A 20,496-nucleotide genomic window follows, 5' to 3' on the forward strand; every position below is an offset into this window, starting at 1 on the left:
TCTATTAGTTCCAGTAGTTTTCTTGTGGATTCTTTGGGGTTTTCTGTGTATAAGATCATATCATCTGCAAATAGAGATACTTTGACTTCTTCCCTACCTATTTGGATGTCCTTTATTTCTTTTTCTAGTCTAACTTCTCTGGCTAGGACCTCCAGCACAATGTTGAATAGTAGTGGTGATAGAGGGCATCCTTGTCTGGTTCCTGTTCTCAAGGGAAATGCTTTCAAAGTCTCTCCATTTAGGATGATGTTGGCTGTTGGTTTTGTATAAATGCCCATAATTATATTGAGGAATTTCCCTTCTATTCCTATGTTATTGAGAGTTTTTATCATGAATGGGTGTTGGACTTTGTCAAATGCCTTTTCTGCATCGATTGATAAGATCATGTGGTTCTTGTCTTTTATTTATGTGATGGATTACATTATTTTTCTAATGTTGAACCATCCCTGGATACCTGGTATAAATCCCACTTGGTCTTGGTGAATTATTTTTTTGATATATTGCTGAATTCTATTGGCTAAAATTTTGTTGAGTATTTTTGCGTCAATGTTCATGAGGGATATTGGTGTGTAATTTTCTACATCGTGTACTCTTTATATTGCTGCATTGCTTAGAAAGCCCTCGTTAACATCTAACCCATCTGAAAAACTCCTCTTTTCTTTCAGTCGTTAAATCAGTTTCCCCATTCCCTGTCTCCTTTAGTCAAATTTTGTTGGCATTGCACTTTATACCATATCACATTGCACTTCTAATGTCTTGTTCATATTTTCCTCCTCCCAGGACTGTAAATTCCTTGAGGGCAGGAACTGGACGTTTTCCTCTTTGTATACTCAAGTGCCTTTCACAGTGACTGGTACATCCTAAATGATCAATACATATTAATTGAATAATTAAATGAACATCCTATGCATTATTTCCATCAAGCACTCATCTAGCTGCAGCATAAATATTTTTATTGACTGTGAACCCAGTACCTCTCAATACACTGATTCCATTTTTTTTAGCCATCTCTCTTCATCCACTAGTCCTAGACCCTTACTGCTCTTCTAGTTTTTCAAGAATTTATTAAGTACCAGAGTTAAAAAAGGAAATAAACTAGGCAGGATCTCTATTCTCATGATCTTATATTCTAATGTGGGAAAGATGCAGAGAGACAATAAACAAACAAGGAAATTCAACATGGTAAGTGCTATAAAGAAAATTTTACAGAAGTACTTAAACTGAATGAGCAGGGACAACAAAAGTACTTAAACTGAATGAGCAGGGAATATCTCCTTAAGGAGGTAACGTTTAAACTAACATCTGAATGACTCTCCTCTTCTCCCAAAAACAGATTCCAGTCTTGGGAAGATTTGAAGACGATAAATCTAGATGAAAGGGTTAGCTACTTCAAGAGCTCTAAGGTAGAACTACGCTCGGCATGTATGGAATGGAAAGGTGACGTGGCTAGAGAATCATGAGCAAACAAGGAAGTGGTAGAAAATGGTTTTAGTGAGGTGGGCACAGGCCAGATCACATATGGTGCTGAACACATGGTATGGAGTTTGTATTTAATTTCAAGTAGTTTAAGAGCTCAACTGCTAACCAAATGATCAGCAGTTCGAGTCCACTAGCTGCTCCTTGGAAACTCCATGGAGTAGTTCTACTCTGTCCTATAGGGTCGCGGTGAGTCCAAATCGACTTGACAACAACGGGTTTCGTTTGGGTTTAACAGTAGTATATTTGTCTGTCAGTTTGTTGTGCTGTGGTGGCTTACATGTTGCTATGATGCTGGAAGCTGTGCCACCAGTATTTCGAATACCAGCAAGGTCACCCATGGTGGACAGGTTTCGGCAGAGCTTCCAGACTAAGACAGACTGGGAAGAAGGACCTGGCAATTTACTTACGAAAAAACTGGCCAGTGAAACTCTTACCGATAGCAGTGGAGTGTTGTCTGATACAGTGCTGAAAGACAAGCTCCTCAGGTTATAAGGCACTCAAAGTACAACTGGGGAAGAAACGCTTCCTTAAAGTAGAGTCAACATAATGATGTGGATGGAGTAAAGCTTTTGGAACCTTCATTTGCTGATGTGGCACAACTTAAAAAGAGAAGAAACAGCAGCAAATATCCGCTAGTAATGAGAAAGTGGAATGCATGAAGGATGAATCAAGGAAAATTGGAAGTTGTAAAAAATGAAATGGAACATATAAAGATTGATATCCAATGCATTAGTGTGCTGAAATGGACTGGTACCAACCATTCTGAATCAGACAATCATATAGTCTACTATGCCGGGAACAACAACTTGAAGAGGAATGGCATTGCATTCATCATCAAAAAGAACATTTCAAGATCTATCCTGAAGTACACTACTGTCAGTGATAGGATAATAGCCATATGCCTACAAGGAAGACCAGGTAATACGACTATTATTCAAATTTACCCACCAACCACAAGGCCAAAGATGAAGAAATGGAACATTTTTACCAACTTCTGCAGTCTGACCTTAATCAAACATGTGATCAACATGCATTGATAAGTACTGGTGATTGGAATACAAAAGTTGGAAACAAAGAAGATGGATCGGTAGCTGGAAAATATGGCCTTGGCAACAGAAATGATGTCAGAGATAGCATGATAGAATTTTGCAAGACTAACGACTTATTCACTGAAATACCATTTTTTCAACAGCATAAACAGTGACTATACACATAGACCTTGCTGGATGGAATACACAGGAATCAAATTGACTACATCTGTGGAAAGACACAATGGAGAAGCTCAACATCATAAGTCAGAACAAGACCAGGGGCCAAATGCAGCACAGACCATCAACTGCTCACATGCAAGTTCAAGTTGAAACTGAAGGAAATTAAAACAAGTCCACAAGAGCCAAAGTACGATCTTAAGTATTTTCCACCTGAATTTAGAGACCATCTCAAGAATATATTTGACACAATGAACACTAATGACTGAAGACCAGAGGAGTTATAGGATGACATAAAGGATATCGTACATGAAAAAGCAAAAGGTGATTAAAAAGATGGAAAGAAAGAAAAGACCAAAATGCATGCCATAAGAGACTCTGAAACTTCCTCTTGAATGTAGAGTAGCTAAAGTGAAAGGAAGAAATGATGAAGAAAAAGAGCTGAACACAAGATTTCAAAGAGTGACTCAAGAAGACAAAGTATTAAAATGAAATGTGCAAAGACCTGAGTTAGAAAACCAAAAGGGAAGAACACACTCAGTATTTCTCAAGCTGAAAGAGCTGAAGAAAAAATTTAAGTCTCAAGTTGCAATAGTGAAGAATTCTATGGGCAAAGAAATCGAATGACGTAGAAAGTATCAAAGATGGAAGGAATACAGAGTTACTGTATCAAAAAGAATTGGTCAACATTCAACCATTTCAGGAGATGGCATATAATCAAAAAATGAAGATACTGAAGGAAGAAGTTCAAGCTGCACTAAAGGCATTGGTCAAAAACAAGGCTTCAGGAATTGACAGAGTACCAATTGAAATGTTTCAACAAAAGGATGCAATGCTGGAGGAGCTCACTCTTCTATCCCAGAAATTTGGAAGAGAGCTACCTGGCCAATTGACTAGAAGAGATCCATGTTTGTGCCCATTCCAAAGAAAGGTGATCCAAGGGAATGCAGAAATTATCGAACAATATCATTAATATCACAAGTAAAATTTTGCTGAAGGTAATTAAAAAATGGTTGCGGCAGTATATCCACAGGGAACTGTCAGAAATTCAAGCTGGATTCGGAAGAGGATGTGGAATGAAGGATATCATTGCTGATGTCAGATGGATCTTGCCTGAAAGCAGAGAATACCAGAAAGATGTTTACTTGTGTTTTACTGTCTATGCAAAGGGATTTAACTGTCTGGATCATAACAAATTATGGATAACATTGCGAAGAATGGGAATTCCAGAAAACTTAATTGTGCTCATGAGGAACCTGTATGTAGACCAAGAGGCAGTCATTGGAACAGAATAAGGGGATATTGCATGGTTTAAAACCAGGAAAGGTATGAGTCAGGGTTGTATTCTTTCACCATACTTATTCAGTCTATATGCTAAGCAAACAATCCAAAAGCTGGACTATATGAAGAAGAACATGGCATCAGGATTGGTGGAAGGCTCATTAACAAACTGTAATATGCAGATGACACAACCTTGTTTGCTGAAAGTGAAGAGGATTCGAAGCATTTACTGATGAAGATCAAAGACAACAGTCTTCAGTATGGATTACTTGTTAACATAAAGAAACTAAAAGTCCTCACAACTGGACCAATAAGCAACATCATGATAAACTGAGAAAATACTGAAGTTGTCAAGGATTTCATTTTTTTTGGATCAACAATCAACGCCCATGGAAGCAGCAGCTGGGAAATCAAATGACGTATGCATTGGGCAAATCTGCTTCAAAGGACTTCTTTAAAGTGTTAAAAAGCAAAGATATCACCTTGAGGGCTAAGGTGTGCCTGACCCAAGCCATGGTATTTTCAATCACTTCATATGCATGGTAAAGCTCGATAATGAATAAGGAAGATCGAAAAGAACTGATGCCTTTGAATCACGGCATTGACAAAGATTACTTAATATACCTTGGGTGCCAGAAGAACAAACAAATCTGTCCTGGAGGAAGTACAGCCAGAATGCTCCTTAGAAGTAAGGATGGCAAGACTTCCTGTCATGTACTACGGACATGTTATCAGGAGGGACACGTCCCTGGAGAAGGGCATCATGCTTGCTAAAGTAGAAAGTTGGTGAAAGAGAGGAAGACCCTCAAAGAGATGAACTGACACAGTGGCTGAAACTTTGGGCTAAAACACAGCAAAAATTCTGAGGATGGTACAGGACCAGACAGTATTCCATTCTGTTGTGCATGGGGTCGATATGAGTCGGAACAAATTCCATGGCACCTACCAAACAAACAAAATGAAACAGTGGAATATAATTGGATGGCAATAAGCAGGGTTGTGGTATGACCTTAATTACACGTTTAAAAGTGTGCTTTGCTGCTGTGAAAAGACTGTATTATGGGAACGTAAAGAGTGGCAATAATACAGATAGAAGTGAATGAATTCTGGATATTTTTGGGGGGTAGAGCCAAGGTTAACAGATAGGGAAGACTGAAAGGAGCCTTTCATATAGCTGACTAACCCAACTCCTGTTTATAGATACAATTTGATCCATAATTAATAGATCAATACATTAATCTCCTAATGGCCCTGATAACCTTCCTCAACTATGGACCCTAGATCTGGCCTAATTCACAAAATGTGAGTCAGGCAGACTATTTTCTCCTGTAGCCTGGACAATCTTTTTCTGTTATGCAGCCCATGATCACATAAGCTTTTATGGAAAATACAGGACCTTATGAGTACCTATTGAAATCTCAGTCGACACAGAGAATATCCTGTATTTATGTCTCTGATGTATTGAAGCTAAATGCAGGACTTCACATTTACTTGTATTGAATTCTTCTCATTAAATTCATCCCATCACCCAGGAGCTCTCTCTGCTCCCTCCATCTTTACCTTTCTCTTTCCCACCATCCTTACCCCTAAAGCCTCTAGCTTTGAATTAACCACTGAATTAATTTATTAAACATCAGTAAGCCCAGACGGGTCAGCAATGGTTCAGTCTAGGACTGGGTATTCTTTTTTTTTTTTTTTTTTGATTTTGTGCGCTGATGTTATTTTATTCTATTTATTTATATTTTTTATTGTGCTTTAGATGAAGGTTTTCAGAGTAAACTAGCTTCTCAATAAACAATTAATATACATATTGTTTTCTAACATTGGTTGCCAACCCCACAACATGTCAACACTCTCCCCATTCTTGACCTTAGGTTCCCGATTACCAGCTTTCCTGTCCCCTCCTGCTTTCTTGTCCTTGCCCCTGGGCTGGTGTGATCATTTTGTCCCATTTTGTTTTATGGGCATGTCTAATCTTTGGCTGAAGGGTGAACCTCAGGAGTGGCTTCATTACTGAGCCAAAAGAGTGTCCAGGGATCCTACTCTCGGGGTTTCTCCAGTCTCTGTCATACTAGTAAGTCTGGTATTTTTTTTGTATTAGAATTTTCTTCTACATTTTGTCCAGCCCTGTCCAGGACCCTCTATTGTGATGCCTGTCAGATCAGTCAGTGGTGGTAGCTGAGCACCATCTAGTTGTGCTGGACTTGCTCTGGTGAAGGCTGCGATAGTTGTGGTCCATTAGTCCTTTGGACTAATCTTTCCTTTGTGTCTTTTGTTTTCTTTATTGTCTCTTGCTCCTGAAGGGGTGAGACCAATGGAGTATCTTAGATGGCTGCTCTCAAGCTTTTAAGACCCTAGACACTACTCACCAAAGTAGAATCTAAAACATTTTCTTTATAAACTATGTTATGCCAATTGAACTAGATGTTCCCCCAGACCGTGGTCCTCACAGTTCTCAACCTGGTAATTTGGTCCCTCCTCAGGGTCTTTGGATGTATCTATGGAGCTCCCATGACTTTGCCTTGGACAAGTTGTGCTGGCTTCCCCAGAACTGTGTACTGTCTTACCCTTCACCAAAGTTACCGCTTAACTATTGTCTAGTGTTTTTCCCTCCCTCCCCTTTGTAAAAATCAAAGATTGTTTCTTATTTGTGTGTAAATCATTTCATGAGTTTTTCTAGTAGTGGTCTCATACAATATTTGTCCTTTTGTGACTGACTTATTTCACTCAGCATAATATCCTCCAGATTCATCCATGTTGTGAGATGCTTTGCAGATTCATCATTGTTCTTTATTGTTGCACAGTATTCCATTGTGTTTATGTACCATAGTTTATCCATTTATCTGTTGATGGGCACCTAGGTTGTTTCCATCTTTTTGCTATTGTGAACAATGCTGCAATGAACATGGGTGTGCATATGTCTATTCGTATGATGGCTCTTATTTCGCTAGGATATATTCCTAGGAGTGGGATTGCTGGGTCATATGGTATTTCTATTTCTAGCTTTCTAAGGAAGTGCCATATTGTTTTCCAAAATGTATGTACCATTTTGCATCCCAACCAGCAGTGCATAAGAGTTCCAATCTCCCCACAGCCTCTCCAGCATTTATTATTTTCTGGTTTTTCATTCATGCCAATAACGTCGGGGTGAGATGGTATCTCATTGTGGTTTTGATTTGCATTTCTCTAATGGCTAGTGATTACAAGCATCTCCTCATGTGTCTGTTAGCTGTTTGAATGTCTTCTTTGGCGAAGTGTCTGTTCATATCCTTTGTTCATTTTTTAATTGGATTATTTGTCTTTTTGTCGTAGAGTTGTTGGATTTTCCTGTAGATTTTAGTGATTAGATCTTTGTCGGATTTGTCATAGCCAAAACTTTTTTTCCCAGTCTATAGGTTCTCTTTCTACTCTTCTGGTGAAGTCTTCTGATGAGCATAAGTGTTTAATTTTTAGAAGATCCCACTTATCTTCTGGTGGTTGTGTATTGTTAGTTACGGTTTGTATCCTGTTAATGCTATGTATTACAGCCCCTAGCGCTGACCCTACTTTTTCTTCTATGATCTTTATAGTTTTTGTTTTTACATTTAGGTCTTTCATCCATTTTGAATTAGTTTTTGTGTATGGTGTGATGTATGGGCCCTGTTCCATTTTTTTTGCAGATGGACATCCAGTTCTGCCAGCACCATTTGTTAAAAAGACTGTCTTTTCCCCACTTGATGGACTTTGAGTCTTTCTTGAAGATCAGGTGACCGTGGGTGGATAGATTTACATCTGGATTCTCTATTCTGTATTTGTCATTGTACCAGTACCAGGCTGTTTTGACTACTGTAGTTATATAGTAAGTTCTGAGATCAGGTAGTGTGAGTCTTTCTACTTTATTCTTCTTCTTCAATAGTGCTTTACTTATCCGGGGATTTTTCCCCTTCCATATAAAATTAATGATTACTTTTTCCATCTCCTTAAAGAATTCTGTTGGTATTTGGATCGGGATTGCATTGTATTTGCAGATTGCTTTGGGTAGAATTGTCATTTTCACAATGTTGAGTCTACTTATCCATGAGCATGGTATGTTTTTCTATTTATGCAGGTCTCTTTTAGTTTCTTGCAGTAATGGTTTGTAGTTTCCTTTGTATAGGTCTTTTATGTTCCTGGTGATATTTATTCCTAAGTTTCTTCTTTTTTTAGGGGCTATTATAAATGGTATTTTTTCCTGATTTTCTTTTTGTTATTCTTTTTGTTAGTATATAGGAATCCAATTGATTTTTGTATGTTTATCCTGTATCCTGTGTATCCTGCTACTCTGCTGAATCTCTCTGTTAGTTCCAGTAGTTTTCTCGTGGAGTCTTTTGGGTTTTCCATGTATAGTATCATATCATTCATAAATAGGGACAATTTTCTTCTTCTTTACCAATTTGGATGGCCATTACTTCTTTCTCTTGTCTTACTGCTCTTGCTACAACTTCCAGCACAATGTTAAATAGGAGTAGTGATGAAGGGCATCCTTGTCCTGTTCCTGTTCTCGAGGGCAATGTTTTCAGCCTCTCTTCATTAAGAATGATGTTGGCTGCTGGTTTTGTACAGATGCCCTTTATTATATTGAGGAATTTCCCTTCTATACCTATTTTATTGAGAGTTTTTATCAGGAATGGTTGTTGGACTTTGTCGAATGCCTTTTCTGTGGCGACTGAGATGATCATGTGATTTGTTTCTTTTATTTATGTGGTGGATTACATTGGTTGATTTTCTAATGTTGAACTATCCTTGCATACCTGGTATGAATCCCACTTGGTTGTGGTGTATTATTTTTTTTGTATGATGCTGAATTCTACTGGCTAGAATTTTGTTGAGAATTTTTGCATCTATACTCATCAGAGATATTGGTCTGTAATTTTGTTTTTGTGGCATCTTTGCCTGGTTTTGGTATCACAGTTACGTTGGCTTCATAGAATGAATTTGGAAGTATCCCTTCCTTTTCTATCTTCTGAAATAGTTTGAGTAGTACTGGTGTAAGCTCTTTTCCGAATGTTTGGTAAAATTCTCCAATGAAGCCATCTGGGTCACGGCTTTTTTTTTTAGGAATTTTTTTTAGTACCTTTTCAGTCTCTTCTCTTGTTATGGGTCTGTTCAGATTTTAAACTTCAGTTTGTGTTAGTTTGGGTAGGTAGTGTGTTTCTAGAAATTTGTCCATTTCCTTTAGGTTTTCAAACTTGTTGGGGTATAGTTTTTCATAGTACTCTGTTATGATCCTTTTTATTTCATTTGGGTCTGTTGTAACATCCCCCATTTCATTTCTTATTTGGGTTATTTTCGTCATCTCCTGTTTTTCTTTTGCCAGCTTGGCCATTGTTTGTCAATTTTGTTGATCCTTTCAAAGAACCAACTTTTAATTTTGTTGATTCTTTCTATTGTTTTTGTATCCTCTATTTCATTTATTTCTGCTCTGATATTTATTATTTCCTTTCTCCTGGTGGCTGTGGGCTTCTTTTGCTGTTCTCATTTGTTCGAGTTGTGTAGCTAATGTTTTGATTTTGTCCCTTCCTTCTTTTTTTGATATGTGCATCTATCGCTCTAAATAGACCTCTGAGTGCTGCCTTGTCTGTGTAGGACTGGGTATTCTTAAGGGAGAAAAAAAGTGATTTAGATTTTTAATTTAACAAATAAAAAAATTTACCTTGTTCTTGCTACTGGTGAATTGAAATACTTTATATTTAATAAATCTACTTGAATATCAAAATCTCCCCTTTCTACTGGGTGGCTAAGCTAAGAAAACAATGAATGTGCTAATGTGAGACATAATTAGTCTAGGAAATGAGGGTATGAACAGTATGAATGAAGAGTGGTTTGGGATTTTGCTAAAGGTACTGCCCAGTTTTGACTATTTGCCTTTGGTTACTAATGAGTGCAGACTTTATGGAAACCACTCTTTGTATAATTTAGATCTTTGACATAAGCCAGAGTATAGCATACCATCTCTTCCAAAGCACTGTTTAGAGCCCTCAGAATTTCTATTATTTTTACCTGACTTTTCTACCTCCTCCCTACAGCCTGTCCATAGAAAAGGGAGATGTTTAAATGCCACATTTCTGTGGCACTTCTTCCACTGACCCTCCCATTTCTCCTCTGTACTATTCCCCACCACTAACCAAATAAAAATAGACAGAGGACAGGCAAACTTAAAGCAAACATTTGGTTTTCTCTACTGTGGAATTTTGTAATTTTGTCAAGCTATACGCAGGAGACAAACCACTTTTCTTAAGAGGTGGGTCAATGAATTCTTATTGATTTACCAGAATGAGCAAATCTAACTTTATAAATTCATCATATTACTAAAGATTTATTTGTTGGTAAAGTCAAACCTATGTAAATAATCACTATATAATAATAACAGATTGTTCAACATAATTTCATACAGATTTTCTAGCATTAATTGAAAACAGTATCAATCATATTTTTTCTCCAAATAAATGAACAGATTTTATTTAAATTTTTTTAAAAGTTACAGTTTCAGAAGATTAAGGGATGCAAGGATGAGCAAAGAAGCCAATAATCTTATAAGGCACAGATATGATAAAGAAAAGACTTAAGCAGAGTGTTATATTAAAATATAGAAAAAAAAACCACTATAAGTTAAAAAGAATCTAATGCCTATTAGGATGGCTTATTTTTCTGAAATATTTATTGTGATAAATTCTTTGTAAGCCCTGTTGTAGTTCGTGGGGATTGTTTCAGCTCAACCATTATGCTCCACCAGACAGTTTTTGAAGATGACCTTTGTGAACAAATTAGATGGCCTATACTAGGATTTACTTTAAATACATCTGCCTGAATATCGAGTTTAAAGAAATTAAAACTATTTGTTACTTCAGAGAACCTGATATCTGCTCCCTACAATCTCAAGATCAGCGAAATAAATGTTCCTGATCTGTGTATATACAGGACTCAGGCATTGCACTTTGGAAGATTTTTTTCCCTTCATGTGGAAACATTTAAAGGTCTTCTATAAAACATGTTCTTATTTAAAAATAAAGAATATAGAGAAATTCTCATTATATATATATTTATATTTTCTATCTTTTTATGAACCTACCCAGCAGCTCCATGTGAGAAAGACTTGATGACTTGCTCCTGTAAAGATTACAGCCTAGAAAACACATGGGGTCACTACGAGTCAGAATAGACTCTACAACACCCAACATTTTTGTACTGCATTTCTTTAATAAAGTGTCTATTCTAAATAGTCCATAGTAAGAAATTACAATGTATTTTCTGGGTTCCATTTCTTTTGTAGAAAATTTTTTCAGTGAATCTCAAAATAAAGGGTGAATAAACTTTATTAAGTAAAAAATATGTGTGCTGTCAAATTTCTCTTGCTGAACATCTTTAGCCCTTCCTAATGACCATGAAGATGAAGTACGCTTATATATATTTATGAAACAAAGGTCCTTAAAACACAATGCAAACAAGGCTCACATATGAACTGCACAATAAGGACTCAATAAAGATTTAATACACATCCAACAATCTAATGCAACCATGAAATGCTTTCTTAAAATAATTATAAAAGATTCATAACCTGTAAAAAGCCCATGGAACAAATTTAGTAGCAATGGAATAACTATAACAAGAGAGACAATAATGAAAATAAAGACACATCTCCTTCTCTTTAAGCATCATTTCCAAAAGCTTTCCAACAAATGAGAAAAACCATATTGTCAAGGTTTATTTCTGTTATGTGAACACTCCAGATAAAAGTCCTTCACTTACCTGCTGCACTTCTACCCTCTGCTTCTGCTCTGTCCAGGTACCTTGCTGGTTTCCAGACTCACTGTGAACTTTACCAAGAGCTATGCAACTCCCATCTGACAGGCATTTTCATCAGGCAGTCTCCTCTACCTTCTGATTATTAATTCCAGACCTTCCTTGTTTAGGGGTCTACGGCACTAGGAAAAATATCTAGGTCCACTGCCTCAGCATCCTAGAAGGAAGGAAGGCAGTCATTGGGTCTTGCTCAGAAATAAAGAAAAAACAAACAAACAAACAAAAACTACTTCCTACTATAAATAAAAATGCAAAGCATCTTCCTGAGCACTCCAGGTATACAGAAAGGCTATTCAAGAAGTGCTACCCCCAAAGAGAAGCAGAGCTCTTTGGGATGAAAGCAGTTTTTAACAAGCTTTGAGAAAGACTGTTCTTTTAAAAGAGACTCATGACTGCAAAGCTGTTTGTTGAAGTGGTGGGGTGGGCCAGAGAAATGTCAGCATGACTGTCAGCCCTGATTACTGGCTTCTCTTTTCTGTCCTAGCCCTCTTCCTGTGTGGCTGTCTACATACATCATGTTACACACACACACACATAACATACAATGAAAACACGAAACATTTTCAGGACCAGCTTGGTCTGACTGTCAAGCTATAACAAAAATACTCAACCCAAAAACCAAACCCACTGCTGTCGAGTCAATTCCAACTCAACGACCCCATACAGTTTGCAAGGCTATAAATCTTTACGGAAGAAAAATGTCATATCTTTCTCCCATGAAGCTGCTGGTGGTTTCGACCTTTTGGTTAGCAGTCGAGCATTTTAACCACTGCACCACTAGGGGTCCTTATAACAAAAACAGAGAATAAGAATTTAGGAGGCATCTCCTATGATGCCAACTTCTATAAATTACTGATTGTTGTTGTTTAGTCCTGTTCTGTTAGTTGAGTAGAAAAGAAATGCACAGTAGATTTCTCCTCAAATGGTGTATAACTAATGGACCTCATTGCCATTTTCTCCTCTATTGTGAGGTCTGTTTCATGTAATAATTTTTACCGTGGAGAGAGAAAACAGAGAAGGAATATGTCCATGCAAATATTGAACCACCTATACTTTGCACATGTTATCAGGAGGGATCAGTCCCTCGGGAAGGACATCATGCTTGGTAAAGTAGAGGGTCAGCAAAAAAGAGGAAGACCCTCAATGAGATGGACTGAGACAGTGGCTGCAACAACGGGCTCAAGCATAACAATGATTACGAGGATGGTGCAGGACCAGGCAGTGTTTCATTCTGCTGTACACAGGGTTGCTATGAGTTGGAACCAACTCAATGGCACCTAACAAAAACTCCATTATCTGGTAGGTATTCCCTCTAACAACGAAGTTCTCTTCTTGCCTCAGCTGTGAGAAAATGCAAAAAGAAATTCTCTGTCATCTCAAGTTTCTATCTCATCTGGTTGGAAAGGGGGTATTTTCTATCGATTCCCCTCCATTCTATTACATTATTATATTTTTATTGTCTTGATTTTTGTTGCATTTGTTTGATAACTCAACTTAGAAGTAGGTATGGTATAAAGAAATAAATGTCAATAGAAAATACTTTTAAAACTATAAGAGGAAAAAAATGTATAAATCACAAATAAACTATACTACTATGGCATTATATCTCTCTGGCTAAATGTAAGAAACTCAGAGTCAAGAAGCAGCAAAGGGATTCTATATTTTCTGAGGGGAAAAAAAAGCACCAATTAAATGCAATGTAAGAATACGCACAATATAAAAGTGACAGGTGGAATGCATGTGTTACCACTTCTAGTACACTGGTATTTTATTTTGAAGTCAGGACTTTACTCAATGTTCTAAAAGTAAGGACTTATTGAGGTCATTTTTTTCTATTAAACAGCATTTGTTATTGTTGTTGTAAGGTGCTGTTGAGTCGGTTTTGACTCACAGTGATCCCAGGTGTAACAGAACAAAATGCTGTTCAGTCCTGCGCCATCCTTACAATAGTAGGTATATTTAAGCCCATTGTTGCAGTCACTGTGTCAATCCATCTGGTTGAGGGTCTTCCTCTTGTTAAATGACCCTCTATTCTACCAAGCGTGATGGGATTTGTCCCTCCTGATAACATGCCCAAAGTAAGCAAGACTGTTTTTTCATTCTTGCTTCTAAAAGGCATTCTGGCTTACTTCTTCCAAGACAGATTTGTTAGTTCTGCTGGCAGTTCATGGAATACTCCATACGCTTCGCCAACACCGTAATTCAAATGCATCACTTCTTCTTTGGCCTTCCTTTTTCATTGTCCAGCTTTTGCATACATATAAGGTGACTGACAATACCATGGCTTATGTCAGGCATACTTTAGTCATCAAAGTAACATCTTTGCTTTTTAAGGTTTCAAAGAGGTTTTTTGCACCAGGTTTGCCCAATGCAATACTTCATTTGATGTCTTGACTGCTGCTTCCATGGGCAAAGATCTTTGATCCAAGTAAAACGAAATCCTCGATAACTTCAATATTTTCTCGGCTTATCCGAATGCTGCTGCTTATAGCTCCAGTTGTGACGATTTTTGTTTTCTGTACGTTGAGGTGTAATCCATACTGAAGATTGTGGTCTTAGACATTCATCAGTAAGTGCTTCAAGTCCTTTTCACTTTCAGCAGGGAAGACTGTCATCTGCATATCTCAGGTTATTAATGAGTCTTCCTCCAATCCTGATGCCATATCCATCTTCATATAGTCCAGTTTCTCAGATTATTTGCTCAGCATATAGATTAAGTATGGTGAAATTATACATTCCTTGTGTACACCTTTTCCGATTTTCAACCATGCAGTTTCCCCTTGTTCTGTTCGAATGATTGCCTCTTGGTCTATGTACAGGTTCTGAATGAGCATACTTGAGTGTTCTGGAATTCCCATTCTTTGCAATGTTATCCATAATTTCTTATGATCTGCACAGTTGAATGACTTTGCACAGTTAGTAAAATCACAGGTAAACGTCTTTCTGGTATTCTCTGCTTTCAGCCAAGATACATCTGACGTCAGCAATGGTATCCCTCGTTCCACGTCCTCTTCTGAATCTAGTTTAAATTTCTGGCAGTTTCCTGTCGATGTACTGCTGCAACTGCTTTTGTATTATCTTCAGCAAAATCTTACTTGTTAATGATATTGTTTAATAATTTCCGCATTCTGTTGGAGCACTTTTCTTTGCAATGGTCATGATATGGATCTCTTCCAGTCAGTTTGCCAGGTAGCTGCCTTCCAAATTTCTTGGCCTAAATGAGTGAGTACTTCCAGCATTCCACCAATGTTTAGAAGCATCTTAATTGGCATTCAGTCAATTCCTAGAGGCTTGTTTTTTTCTAATATTTTCAGTGAAGCTTGGAATTTTTCCTTCAGTATCATCTGTTCTTGATCATATGCTACCTCCTGAAATGGTTGAACATTGACCAATTATTCTTGGTATGGTGACTGTGTGTAGTCTTTCCATCTTCTTTAGATATTTCCTGTGTCATTCAATTTTTTTGTCCATAGCATCCTTCAATATTTCAACTCAAGGCTTGGATTTTTTTATTCAGTTCTTTCACCTTGAGAAATGCCAAGCATGTTGTCTTAGTCATCTAGTGCTGCTATAAAAGAAATACCACAAGTAGATGGCTTTAACTTTCCTGTCTGTTTATTGACCTTTTGCTTTCTTCATGTATGATGTCCTTGCACAACTTGTCTGGTCTTTGGTCATTAGTGTTCAATGAGTCAAACCTATTCTTGAGATGGTCTCTAAATTCAAGTGGGACATACACAAGGTTGTACTTTGGCTCTCATGGACTTCTTTTAATTTTCTTCAGCTTCAGCTTGAACTTGTATAGTAGCAATTGGTAGTAGTCTGTTCCTCAGTCAGCCCCTGGCCTTGTTCTGACTGATGATATTGAACTTCTCTATGATCTCCATCCACAGATGTAGTCAATTTGACTCCTGCATATTATATCTGGTAAGGCCCGCATGCATAGTCATCATTTATATTGTTTGAAAAAAAGGTATTTATGTTGAATAAGTTATTGGTCTTGCAGATTCTATCATATGAACTCCAGTGTCATTTCTAGTACTAGGCCATATTTTCCAGCTATTGAGCCTTCTTCTTCGTTTCCAACTTTCACATTCCAATCACCAGTACTTATCAAAGCATCTTGATTGCATGTTTGATCAATTTCAGACTGAAGAAGTTGGTGAGAATCTTCAATTTTTTCATCTTTCAGTGGTTGGTGTGTAAATGTGAATAACAGTTGTATTAACTGGTATTCCTTGTAGGCATATGAATATTATCCTATCCCTGACAGCACTGTACTTCAGGGTAGATTTTGAAATGTTCCTTTTGATGATGAATGTGACACCCTTACTCTTCAATTTGCTGTTCCTGGCATAGTAGACCATATGACTGTCCGATTTAAAATGGCCAATACCAGTCTGTTTCAGCTCACTAGTGCCTAGGATATCGATCTTTAAGCTTTCCACTTTATTTTTGACAACTTCCAATTTTCCTTAATTAATACTTTGTACATGCCATGTTCCAGTTACTAATGGATGTTTGCAGTTGTTTCCTCTCATTTTGAGTTGTGCCATATCGGCAAATGAAGGTCTCAAAAGCTTGACTCCATCTACGTCATTAAAGTTGACTGCTTTGAGGAGGCAGCTCTTTTCCAGTCGTATTTTGAGTGCCTTCCAACCTAAGGGGCTCATCTTTTGAGACTATATCAGTCAATGTTTTCCACTGCTATTCATAAGGTTTTCCCTGGCTAATTTTTTCTTTTTCCCTTTTTGAAGCAGATCACCATATCCTTTTTCCTAGTCTGTCTCAGTTTGGAGACTCCACTGAATGTTGAAACACCATTTAGAAAGTTCCATGTAATAATAACCATAAGCACTAGCATTTATTTATTACTGCTCTATGCCAGGCACTATATATTTTTTGAATCATTAAAACAACTTTGCAAGGTATGTAACACTACTTTCATTGTACAGATATATAAACTGAGACTCAGAGAAGGTAAGTAGCTTGCTCAAAGCTATACATCTAATAAACAACATAGTAGCATTCAAACCAAGGTTTCTCTCTATTTGTAAGACAGTGAACCTTCCGTTTAGCCATGATGACTTCTCATTAGTCTAGATCAGTGTTATCAAATCAAATGCTTAGAAAGGCTAAGCAGGTAATAATCATGGTGAAGTTGGCTGGTTGCAATGGCAATTGCCATCCAAATTCAGCATTGGGGGAAGGCTATGGCAAACCAGAGAGCACTTACTCCCCTTCTACAAGGGGCTGATGCTACTCAACTCTAACTGGTTGTTACCATGAGGGATTGTGAACCTAGTACTACAGGAGCTCTCAACCATTCAGAGAATTTAGAAGTCCTTTTTTTTTTATGTGAAATGACTATTTTTAAATATTGGCTCAAATGTGGCTTGCCAGTCTAACCACATCAGCATCTAGTGCATCATTTATTTGTGAACTCTGACCTAGATATGTCCTAAAAAAGCCAGAATTAACCTGCTTGTTTTTTATAGTTAAGGAGTCACAATCTACTCAGCACTCTGGGTGGCTAATGAATGGTCTCTGGGCAGCTAGAGAGATGTACTAACTCCTTACAATTACTACCAGGCTGAGACTCAAACACTAGCAAGAACACAATCAAACCAATGTAGTGCTAAGTCTGGCCCAAAATAGACCATGGCACGGCTTACTCTGAATCCTGCTTGAGCGTTTCACAGACTTTTGCCTGCATTCCTTCAGCAGTCATAGACTTCATTATATCATTTATAGGATCCAATTACTAGCCGTCTCCTGGATGCCATTTTCATCAAACTTACTGAGATGTGCCCTGTGCATTCTACCTTTTCATATTATCAGCTGACATTTCTATCCAAGAACTGGAAATGTCTCTAATTTTGTTCTGACACATCAATGCAGATACAGCAGCCTTTCATTTCTAAACCTCTGGTCTCAGAAAACCTTTGAAAAGGAGCTCAACATTAGACAAGCTCTCTCTTCGCTGCTCAATAAAAGGGACGCTTCCCATTTCCCCTGGAATCCTCTGTAGGGGGGCTTAGAAACCCAACAAGATGCTAGTCACCAAGAAGAAGCTCTGTGGAGTCCCCCAATTCTAAGTCCAAACCTGCTAGGATAACAGAGGACCATGTTGACTTAGGGACAGGCATCACTTACAGCAACAATGTAGTTTATTTACATTATAACATTCCTTTTATTAAAGGTTTATCCAAAATGCTCAAGTTGGATTTGGTATTTCCAGTTGCCTTACAAGTTCCTAGAGACATAAAAATACCCCATACTCTCATTAAAAGATTTCCTTGAGTTTTTCTAAACTCTTAGCAGGATCTCACTAGGAATGTATATCTTTAACTTTGTTCACACAATACAGAGGAAACCACAAGGAACTAGGAATCCAGGCAAGTCCTTTTGGGTTATCAGAAAAGCTCACAAAAATGAAAATATTACTTGCATCATAAATAACTACAATACTAAGCCACTCGTATGACATGTAAGGATGGGTACTGTATTTCAGCATTTATATTATTACCTGCACATACTCTTCTCTTCATATTCAGATCTATTACATTCTAATAGAAAACCAGCTTGTATACCTCTTTCTGAAAACAAAATAAAATGCCTCTTTTTCTTTTTTTTTGAAACCAGAAACGTATTTATTTGTTTTTAGTCCTCAGATGTTTAGTTTAAAATTCATTCAGCCTAACTCCAATTTATGCTTAATTTTAATAGCTGGATTTATTTGTGTGTATTTGAATCTAATTCTTATACTATGACCAGTGAAAAATTCTTTTTTGAAAGTTTACCAAGAACTTTCCTGAGGCCATGTTTATGTCCTCCACAAATGCAGTCCACAGAGCTTTAAATTCATAGTTTAAAAAAAACTTGTTTAGGTTTCATTGCCTAGGAATCATCAGCAGAATTTACATACTGCCTGCCTATTTTGATGGTCTATAATTTCTTCAGGCTTTACTTTGTGCAAAAATCTTATCTCTGTAGCACTTCACTCCTGAAAATTTCCTACCAACTTAAATCTGAAAGGGATATTAAGATAACACCCTGTCCTAGCATGTCCATATATTTTGGTTTTCACCAGAACAGTCCTGATTTCCACCTGCTGTCCTGGCATTATTATCAACAGTGGCTCCTTTCACTCTTGGAAGTGTTTCAGTTTAAATGATTGATCACCATATGCTGTGACTGGAGCCCTAGTGGTACAATGGTTAAGAGCTCAGCTGCTAACCAAAAGGTCAGCAGTTCAAATCCACCAGCTGCTCACTGAAAACCCTATGGGACAGTTCTACTCTGTCCTATAGGGTCACTATGAGTCGAAATCAACTCGATGGCAACGGGTTTGATTTTTTGTTTTTTTATGTGCTGTGACTCTGTTCTTCAGAGGACTCCGTAACTCACAGGTTAATGGGAGCAACTGAAATTGAGATTGTTACTCATATATCCATTATAATGGATGTGAATCAGTAAAAATTATTTTGAAATACTTCTTTAGATAACATACAGTTTATCTCACAATGGTCAAAATCCACATGATAAATAGTTGCTTGAGTTTAATTTCAGAAATTATGTCTGCTTCTCTATAAATAAAATTGATAGCAATATCTATTTGGTAAATGAGACTACAAAATTGTGTGCCTTTTCTTTTTTTTTTTTTATACCTTAGCTGACAGGAAATAAAATCTAACTTATTCCGTAAGCCATGCACTCTTTTTAAAAAAAAAAACCTGGACAATAGATAAGTGTTAACTTTGGTGAAGGGTAAGACAGTACACAATACTGGGGAAGCCAGCACATCTTGTACAAGGAAGGTCATGGAAGCTCCACAGACACATCCAAACTCCCTGAGAGAGTGAGTTGCTGGGCAGAGGGGCTGTGGGGACCATGGTCTTGGGGAACATCTAGCTCAACTGGCATAACACAGTTTATAAAGACAATGTTCTACATTCTACCTTGGTGAGTAGCGTCTGGGGTCTTAAAAGCCTGTAAGCAGCCATCTAAGATAATCCACTGGTCTCACCCCTTCAGGAGCAAGGGAGAATGAAGAGAACAGGATACAAGCAAAAGATTAGTCCAAAGAACTAATGGACCACAACTATCAAGGCCTCCACCAGACTAAGTCCAGTACAGCTACGTGGTGCCCAGCTACCACCACTGACTGCTCTGACCAGGATCACAACAGAGGGTTCTGGACAGAGCTGTAAAACTATATAGAACAAACTTCTAACTCACAAAAAAAGACCAGATTTACTGGTCTGACAGAGACTGGAGAAACCCCGAGAGTATGGCCCCCGGACACCCTTTTAGCTCAGTGGTGAAGTCACTCCCAAAGTTCACCATTCAGCCAGGGATTGAACAGCCCCATAAAACAAAATGGGACTAATGAGGCACAGCAGTCAAGAGACAATGACTAGAAGGCAGAAGGGGACAGGAAAGCTGGTGATAGGGAACCCAAGGTTGAGAAGGGACAGTGTTGACTTGTCGTGGGGTTGTTAAACATTGTCATAGGGCAATATGTGTACTAATTGTTAAATGAGAAACTATTTGTTCTGTAAACCTTCATCTAAAGTACAAAAAAAAAAAAAAAAAGAATTTTCTATGTGACATCAAATTGACAACCGCAGCTCAAAAGGTTTGATGGGAAGCCTAGGGGACAGTGAGTTGAAGATAAAGGTGATGGAATAAAGTGAGAATAGCAGCA

At 37.7% G+C, this 20,496-nt stretch overlaps 1 long non-coding RNA gene across 4 annotated transcripts in view; it reads right to left on the bottom strand.

Annotated features, from left to right (window-relative positions):
• LOC111820708 (uncharacterized) overlaps window positions 1–20,496 on the bottom strand; it is a 275,419-nt gene that overhangs the window by 61,321 nt on the left and 193,602 nt on the right. For all 4 annotated transcript variants that reach the window (XR_002824222.1, XR_002824221.1, XR_002824220.1 and 1 more), the window contains one exon: window positions 11,733–11,943. This is a non-coding gene — a long non-coding RNA (uncharacterized LOC111820708). The remainder of the gene's footprint in view (window positions 1–11,732; window positions 11,944–20,496) is intronic.

This window comes from Trichechus manatus, unplaced genomic scaffold, assembly GCF_000243295.1.
Source record: "Trichechus manatus latirostris isolate Lorelei unplaced genomic scaffold, TriManLat1.0 scaffold00047, whole genome shotgun sequence".
NCBI lineage: Eukaryota > Metazoa > Chordata > Mammalia > Sirenia > Trichechidae > Trichechus > Trichechus manatus.